General features: G+C 38.7%; 1 long non-coding RNA gene across 1 annotated transcript in view; it reads left to right on the top strand.

The window, feature by feature from the left end:
• The window catches only part of LOC108517662 (uncharacterized), an 18,510-nt gene extending 10,736 nt beyond the window's left edge, over positions 1-7,774 (top strand). The window contains exon 4 of the long non-coding RNA XR_001882176.1: positions 6,861-7,774. This is a non-coding gene — a long non-coding RNA (uncharacterized LOC108517662). The remainder of the gene's footprint in view (positions 1-6,860) is intronic.
• Positions 7,775-9,331: the final 1,557 nt, after the last annotated feature.

Raw genomic sequence — 9,331 nt, forward strand, 5'->3', positions numbered from 1 at the left:
CAGCAATGTAAAAGTATTCTCTTTTCACTACTTCCATACCACCAATATCTATTGTTTTGTGACTTTTTAATTATGACCATTCTTGCAGGAGTAAGGTGGTATCTTATTGTAGTTTTAATTTGCACTTCCCTGATGATTAGTGATGTTGAGCATTTTTTCATGTGTTTGTTGACTGTATATCTTCTTTTGAGAACTGTCTTTTTTTTTTTTTTTTTTTTTTTTTTTTTATGGGAACTTTTTTTTTTTTTTTTTTTTTTTTTTTTTTTTAGATGGAGTCTTGCTCTGTTGCCCAGGCTGGAGTACAGAGGCACGATCTCGGCTCACTGCAAGTTCTGCCTCCCAGGTTCACGCCATTCTCCTGCCTCAGCCTCCCAAGTAGCTGGGACTACAGGTGCCCACCACCACGCCTGGCTAATTTTTTTTATTTTTAGTAGAGATGGGGTCTCACCGTGTTAGCCAGGATGGTCTCGATCTCCTGACCTCATGATCTGCCCACCTTGGCCTCCCAAAGTGCTGGGATTACAGGTGTGAGCCACTGTGCCTGGCTAGAAGTTTTTAAATCTTTTTATTCTTTATTTCTTTCTTTATTTTTTGATGCAGGGTTTCATCCAGCCTGGAGTGCAATGGCACAATCACAGCTCACTGCAGCCACGACTTCAGGTCATCCTCCCACCTCAGCCTCCAGAGTAGCTGGGACTACAGGCGCACGCCACCACACCTGGCTAATTTTTGTATTTTTTGTAGAGACAGGGTTTTGCCATGTTGCCCAGGCTGGTCTCAGACTCCTGGGCTCAAGCGATCCTCCCACCTCAGTCTCCCAAAGTGTTGGGATTTTAAGCATGAGCCACTGCACCAGGCTGAAGTTTTTAATTTTAATGAAGTCCAGCTTATCAATTATTTATTTCATGGATTGTATCTAAAAAGTCATTGCCATACCCAAGGTCATCTAGATTTTCTCTTATGTTGTCTTCCAGGAGTTTCATAGTTTTACATTTAGGTCTATGATCCACTTTGTGTTAATTTTTGCAAAATGTGTCTAGGCATGTGAATGTCTAGGTGTTTCAGCACCATTAGTTGAAGAGACTATCTTTTTTTCTATTGTATTGCCTTTGCTCCTCTGTAAAAAATCAGTTGGCTATATCTATGTGGGTCTATTTCTAAGCTCTCGATTCTGTCTCATGTATCTATTTGTCTCTCCTCTCACCAATACCACACTGTCTTAATTACTGTAGCTTTATAATATGTCTTTTTTTTTTTTTTTTTTTTTAGATGGAGTCTCACTCTGTCACCTAGGTTGGAGTGCAGTGGCGTGATCTCAGCTCACTGCAACCTCCTCCTTCCAGATTCAAGCAGTTCTTGTGCCTCAGCCTCCCAAGTAGCTGGGACTACAGGCACACGCCACCACGCCTGTAGTCCCAGGCATGTATTTTTAGCAGAGATGAGGTTTCACTATGTTGGCCAGGCTCGTCTTGAACTCCTGACTTCAGGTGATCCACCAGCCTCGGCTTCCCAAAGTGCTGAGATTACAGGCATAAGCCACTGTGCTGACCTATAGTAAGTCTTAAAGTTGGGTAGTATCCGTCCTCTGACTTTGTTCTCCTTCAATATTGTGTTGGCCACTCTGGATCTAGTACCTTTAGATATGTAAACTTTAGAATTGGTTTGTCAATATCCACAAAATAACTTGTTAGGATTTTGATTGGGATTATGCTGACTCTATAGTTCAAACTGGGATGAACTGACATCTTGATAATATTGAGTCTTCCTATCCATAAACATAGACTAAGTATCTCTCCATTTATTTACTTCTTTGATTTCTTTCATTAAGCTTTTGTAGTTTTCCTGGATCTTGTGCATATTTTGTTAGATCTAAGTATTTCATTTTTTTGATTGCTGATATAAATAGTAATGTGTTTTTAATTTCAAATTCCACTGTTCATTGCTAGTATACAGGAAAGTGATTGGCTTATGTATATTAATCTTATATCTTGCAACCTTGCTATAATTGCTTAGTTGTTCCAGGAGGATTATGTATATGTGTGTGTGTGTGTGTATGTGTGTGTGTGAACTCTTTCAGACAAGACTGGGTGCATTCAGGGTGGTAAGGCCATAGACTTGTCAAATCTTTCAGACTTCCTACAAAGACAGACAATCATGCCCTCTGCAAACAAAGATGGTTTTATTTCTTCCTTCCCAATCTATATAGCTTTTATTTCCTCTTCTTGTCTTATTGCATTAGCTAGGACTGCCAGTATGATGTTGAAAAGGAGTGGTGAAAGGGGATATCAGGGATATCCTTGCCTTGTTCCTGATCTTAGCAGGAAAGCTTCTAGTTTCTCACCATTAAGTATGATGTTAGCTGTAGGTTTTCTTGTAGATCTTTATCAAGTTCAATTCTTATTCTCTGTCAAGTTAAGGAAGCACTCCTCTATTCCTAGTTGGCTGAGAGTTTTTATCGTGAATGAGTGTTGGGTTTTGTAAAGTGTTTTTCCTGCATCTATGGATATAATCATGTGATTTTTCTTCATTAGTCTGTGGATGTGATGTATTACATCAATTGATTTTTGTGTGTTGAGCCAGTCTTGCATACCTGTGATAAAGCCCACTTTGTGGTAGTGTGTGATTCATTTCATACATTGTTGGATTTTATTTGCTGATATTTTGTTGAAGATTTTTGCACTTATGTTCACAAAAGACATTGGTCTGCAGTTTTCTTTTCTTGTAATTTATTTGTCTGGTTTTGGTATTAGGATAAATGCTGGCTTCATAGAATGAGTTACAAACTATTTCCTCTGCTTATATCTTCTGGAAGAGATTGTAGAGAATGAGTATTATTTTTTCCTCAATGTTTGGTGTACAGTTAACCAGTAAACCCATTTGGGCCTGCTGCTTTCTGTTTTTGAAGGTTATGAATTTTTTTATTCAAATTCTTTAATAGATATAGGCCTATTTTGATTGTCTATTTTTACATATGTGAGTTTCAGTAGTTGTGTCTTTTAAGAAATTGGTCCTTTTCATCTAGGTTATCAAATTTGTGGGCATAGTATTTGTTTCTCATTCTTCTAATGTCCATAAGATCTGTGGTGATGTCATCTCTTTTATTTCTGATTTGTGTCTTCTCTCTTTTTTCCTTAGTTAGCTGGCCAGATGCCTATTGATTTTATTGATCTTTTCAAAGAAGCAGCTTTTGATTTTGTTGATTTTCTCTGTCGATTTCCTTGTTTTCAGTTCATTTATTTCAATTTGAATTGTTTTCAGTTTCATTGATTTCTGTTAAAATTTATATTATTTATTTTCTTCTGCTTTGGATTTAATTTGCTCTTTTTTATAGTTTTCTAAGGTGAAAGCTTCGATAATTTTAGATCCTTCTTATTTTCTAATATATGCATTGAATACTAGAAATTTCCCTGTAGGCACAACTTTCAGTGCATCCCACACATTTTTGTAAGCTGTATTTTCATTTTAATTTAGTTCAGAAGATTTTAAAATTTCTCCTGAGATTTCTTCTTTGACCCATGTGTTATTTAGAAGTGTATTGTTTAATCTCCAAGTGCTCTGGTATTTTCCAGCTATCTTTCTGTTACTGATTGCTATTTCTATTATTTTAAATGTGCTAACTTTTTTTTTTTTATGGACTAGAATGTGGTCTATCTTGGTGACTATGCCATGTGATCTTGTGTATTTACTGTTGTTGGATAAAGTAGTTGATAGATGTCAATTATATCCCGTTGATTGATGGTGCTGTTTAATTCAACTATGTCCTTACAGATTTTCTGCCTGCTGGATTTGTCCATTTTTTCTTTCTTTCTTTTCCCCATCCCAGATACATCAGACAAATGATAAATCTCTTCATGATTTGGATCTGTCCATTTCTGATAGAGAGGCGTTGAGTTCAACTATATTAATGGAATTCATCTATTTCTCTTGCAGTTCTGTCAGTTTTTGCTTCAAGTATTTGGCCACTCTATTGTTAGGTGTGTACACATTAAGGATGGTTATGTCTATTTGGACAATTGACCCCTTTATTAGTATGTCATACCCTCTTTATCTCTGATAATTTTTCTTGCTTTGAAGTCTGCTCTGTCTGAACTTAATATACTTACTCAAGTTCTCTTGGAACTTGATGATGCATAGAACATCTTTCTCCATTCTTTTATTTTAAATCTATACATGTTTTTGTATTTATAGTTGATTTCTTAAAGACAACATATAGTTGGGCATTATTTTTTTATCTACTCTGACAATCTCTGTCTTTTAATTGGTATATTTAGATTGTTGACATTTAAAGTGATTATTTATGGCCAGGTACTGTGGCTTAGGCTTGTAATCCAAGCACTTTGGGGGGCCAAGGTGGAAGGATCATTTGAGGCTAGGATTTAAGACCAGCCCGGACAACACAGTAAGACTCTGTCTCTACAAAAAATTTTAAAAAAGAATTAGCTGGGTGTGATGACTCATGACTATAGTCCCAACTACTTGGGAAGCTGAGGCGGGATGACTAATTGAGCCCAGGAGGTCGAGACTACAGTGAGCTGTGATCTCGCTGCTACATTCCAGTCTGGGTGACAGAGCAAGACCTTGTTTCTTAAAAAAAATGTGATTATTAATAATAATATATACCATATTTGTTACTGGTTTCTATTTTTTTATTTCTATTTTGTCTTTCACTCTTTTTCTGCCTTTTGTGGTTTTAATTGAGGATTTTATATAAGCCCAGTTTCTTTCCTTTTTTAACATATCATTTATACTTATTTTTTCACTTTTTAAAAGATTGCCCTGGAGTTTGCAGTATGCATTTACAACTAATCCAATTCCACTTTGAAATAATTTTATACTGCTTCAAGGTAGTGTGAGTACCTTATAATAACAAAATAATCCTAATTCCTCCATCTCATCCCTTGCATCAGTGCTGTCATTCATTTCACATACGTAATCAAACAGAGCATTGCTATTATTATTTTGAACAAACGGTTACCTGTTATATCAATTAAGAATAAGAAAAATAGCTGGGTGTGGTGGCTCACACCTGTAATCCCAGCACTTTGGGAGGCCGAGGTGGGAGGATCACCTGAGGTTGGGAGTTCGAGACCAGCCTGACCAACATGGTGAAACCCTATCTCCACTGAAAATACAAAATTAGTCAGGTGTGGTGTCGTATGCCTGTAATCCCAGCTACTCAGGAGACTGAGGCAGGAGAATTGCTTGAACCCGGGAGGCAGAGGTTGCAGTGAGCCGAGATTGTGCCATTGCACTCCAGCCTGGGCAACAAGATCAAAACTCTGTCTCAAAAAAAAAAAAAGAAAAATAAAAGTATTTACTTTATCTCCACTCATTTCTTTCTCAATGCTCTTCCATTATGGAGATCTGAGTTTCTGACCTATCTCATTTTCCTTTCCTCTGAATAACTTCTATTTTTTACATTAATTTTAAAATTTTATTCATTTTCTCTGGTGTGCAATAACTTCTTTTCATATTTCTTACAAGGTTAAGAAATTCTGTTGGCAGCAAATTCCCCCTATTTTTGTTTGTCTGAGAAAGTCTTTATTTCTCCTTGCCTTTTGAATGATAGTTTTGCAAGGCATAGAACTTTAGATTAGTGGATTTTTCTCTCTCACACACTTTAAATATTTTACTCTACTCTCTTCTTGCTTGCAAAGTTTCTGATAAGTTGATATAATTCTTTCTTATCTTTGTTCCTTTATAGTTAAGGTATTTTTTCCCTCTGGCCTCTTTCACTATTTTTTTCTATATCTTTGATTTCATGAATCATGTTTATATCAAATGAATATGATACGTATAGGTATAGGTTTTTTGGGTATTTATCCTGTTTGGTGTTCTCTGAGCTTCCAGGATCTGTGGTTTGGTGTCTGTCATTAAAATTGTATGTGAATGTTCATAGAAGCATATTCATCACAGCCAAAAAGTGAAAACAACACAAATGTCATATGTTGTGTGAGCTGATGAATGGATAAAACAAAATGTGGTATATTCATACAATAAATTATTATTCAGTCATTAAAAAATAAGTACTGATTCATGCTAGAACATGGGTAAACTTTGAAAATATTATGGCGTGAAAGAAGCCAGATACAAAAGGCCATGTACTGTAAGATTCCATTTAAAAAAATGCTCAGAACAAGCAAACCCATAGGGAAAGAAAGTAGATTGGTGACTGACAGGGGTTGGGGATGGAGGGAATGGGGAGTGATTGCTAATGGGTCTTTGGGGGGTGCTAAAACTATTCTGGAATTAGTGGGGATAATTGTGCAATGTTGTGAATATGCCAAATGCTACTAAATCTTATACTTTAAAAGGGTGAATTTGATGGTATGTGAATGATATTGCCACTATAAAACAACCGTACGGGGAGTGCCAAAACAAATGATGGAGAGGAAAGACCATAAGGGACAGAGCCAAAGTGAGAAAGCATAAGAGTCAGTTCAGTGAGAGTGAAACGCAGGACAGTGCAATGGTTAAGAGAATGGATGTTGGTGTCTGGCAGACTTTCTGGATAGATTATATAAATCTTCTGTGCTTCGTTGTTGTTGTCCCCAAAATAGGAATAATAATGCCCATTTATGTAGAATTGTTGCAAGTAATAAATGGGATGATATATATAAAGTAGACTGAACATGATAAGTACACAATAAATAGTCATTTTAAAACAATAAAAGAAACCTTCGCTTTCTGTCTTATGTTTTTCTGCATTATTTGAATGTTTACATTACTTATTTATTATGATGATTATTGTGAAAATAGGAGCATAAAAGGGCCTACTAAAATATAAGGAAGTGTGCAAGTGAACTGCTAACTCCAGGAATAAGGACAGAATTATCCAAACCTGTTTCTTTCTCTCCGAGGTCATGGAGGACATTCAGGACTTGAACACTTACAAAATCACCTTTGAAGTGGAGCCCTGTGTGTGCTGAGACCACTAGGACCCTGGAACAGGTGCCCGTCACACAGAGAGACTGTCAGCTTCAGAGGCTGGAAATGGAAATCCCAGGCCTACTTCAGGAGGGGAAAGCACAGACCCTCTGGGAGGCCAAGCTCCGGGGTGACCTTGTACACGGGAATCTCCTGGAGTGAGGATGTCCTCTTTTCTGATACCCATAGAACTGGCATTTAAGGGGATGCTTGTGCAGTATAGAGAAGGATGGAGCCTCAGAAATAGCCCTTTTGGATCAACCACGTCTCTAGTTTCTATAAATGGAAGCTTAACCTTTGCCCTGCATGTGTATGCCAGATCCACCTTGTTCTGGACAACCCTGTGACGTGCCTGAGTCACCCAGCCTTGGCTCTTCCCTGCTCACTGCCTCCTCTCCCTCAGGGAGGAGTCATCCTCCCAGGAGTGTGCTTTTCAAATAAAAACCAACCAATCCAGAGTCCACTCCCAACCACCTTACTAACTGGGCTGTCACACTCCAGGCCACCGTCCTCCTGCCCTAATCACCACAGGGCCAGGTACCAGACAACCAAGGACAGCACTTGTGCCCCAGAGCCTGTGGAGATTACCTACTCACCCTGCCTCGCCCATTCCTTCCTGCAGAAAACACGACTCAGACTCTTGCCCACAGTTTCCCAGCCCCTCTGCTTTGTGACTGATGCTGGTGCCTCCCCATGTGGCCCCACCATGGTGTCATGGGGGCTCCCTCTCTTGGGACCTGTGGGCATGATAAGTTATGTTTTCAATAGCAGTCATCTCCTGATCTTAGCCTCATCATACCTAAAGAATAATAAAACCCATTGAAACACCTTCAACTCAATGGGACAGACCGGCCCATTGGAATCATTCAGACTTGCAGACATTTTGTTCATGCTGTGCGCACTTCTTCCAGGTTCTCTGTTCCGCAGTGGAAAGAGCAGGGCTGAAATTCACACACCTGACTTCAAATCCTCCTTCTATCACTTACTAGCACATGGTCATCTATAGTCTACACAGATGTGGAATAATCCACAGTTTTGAGTTTTACTCTCTAGACCTGTGGAAAATCACTGCTTCCTGTAGACCTAAATGTGGAAAAGAAAATTGGTATTTACACTGTGCCATAATCTGGGGGGAAGGAGGGAGAAAAATGTCATATCTGAAACACTCAAACAAAAGCCTTATATGTTACTACATACATAAATATTCATATTTATAGACATGTAAATGTTTATTTAAATGTCAGTTACCTTCATTATTGAGGGTAAATAGCCCTGGGCAAGCAGTCTGTATTTATCAACATCAAGATTGAAATTAAGGCTAACCATTGACCTCAGCCTGCAATTTACGTAGTTGATGCACTCTTTCAGAGTCAGGTGATAGTTCATCAGTAAAATGAGAATAATAATGACTTCCTAATATGGTACAGGATTAATTGAGATACATTTTGTAAATGACTCCAAAGAATGTCTCACACAAAGGAGAAGCTTAAGGAGCTCATCCCTCTAACTCAGTCACCTGAAGATCTCATGGGTAAAGTCAGAGACATCCTCACCCTGAAGACAGTAGCGCAGGCCAGTGTGGGAATGCTCTGTGTGGCACAGACGACCCTGACCCTGGTCTTCTAAATCATTTTCTACGCAGAACCATGTTCTTTCTAATGAAGATTCCCACCTGAAAATATTCATACCAAGGTGACTGATATTCTAGAGCAGCATTGTCCGGCAAAACTTTCTTCAGTGATGGGAAGGTCCTGTGCCTGTGCTGTCCAGGATGGCATCCACTCCCACCTTTACCTACTGAGCACTTGAAATGTGGCAACTGCAACTGAAGAGCTGAATTTTTTCATTTAATTTAAATTTAAGTTTAAATTTAGGGAACCACATGTGGCTCATGGGTACCATGTTGGCATAGACCTAGAGCTCATCTAAAAAGTGAAACAAGTATGGATCCTCCTATAACTAAGAAAAAAGAAAACTTGCCCTTTCATCTTGAGGTAGGAAGTGGGACTCCATCATGGAAGCAGGGCTCAGACATTGGATCAAATTGAGGACTAGTTAAAATAGGAACTAGGAATGCCCACCAGTGTGCCATGTCAATTTACCATTGCTGTGGCAACACCCAGAAGTTACCATCCCTTTTCTAGAAATTTCTGCATAACCTGCCCCTTAATTTACATATAGTTAAAAGTAGGTCTAAATATGACTACAGACCTGTCTCTGAGCTGCCACTCTGGGCACACTGCCTATAGGGTAGCCCTGCTCCACAAGGAGTCATACCTCTGCTGCTTCTATACACGGCCACTTCAATAAAAGTTGCTGTCTAACACCACCAGCTTGCCCTTGAATCCTTTCCTGGGCAACAAGAACCCACCCAGGCTAAGCCCTAGTTTTGGGGCTCACTTGC

This window comes from Rhinopithecus bieti, unplaced genomic scaffold, assembly GCF_001698545.2.
Source record: "Rhinopithecus bieti isolate Rb0 unplaced genomic scaffold, ASM169854v2 scaffold_39746, whole genome shotgun sequence".
Taxonomy (NCBI): Eukaryota; Metazoa; Chordata; class Mammalia; order Primates; family Cercopithecidae; genus Rhinopithecus; species Rhinopithecus bieti.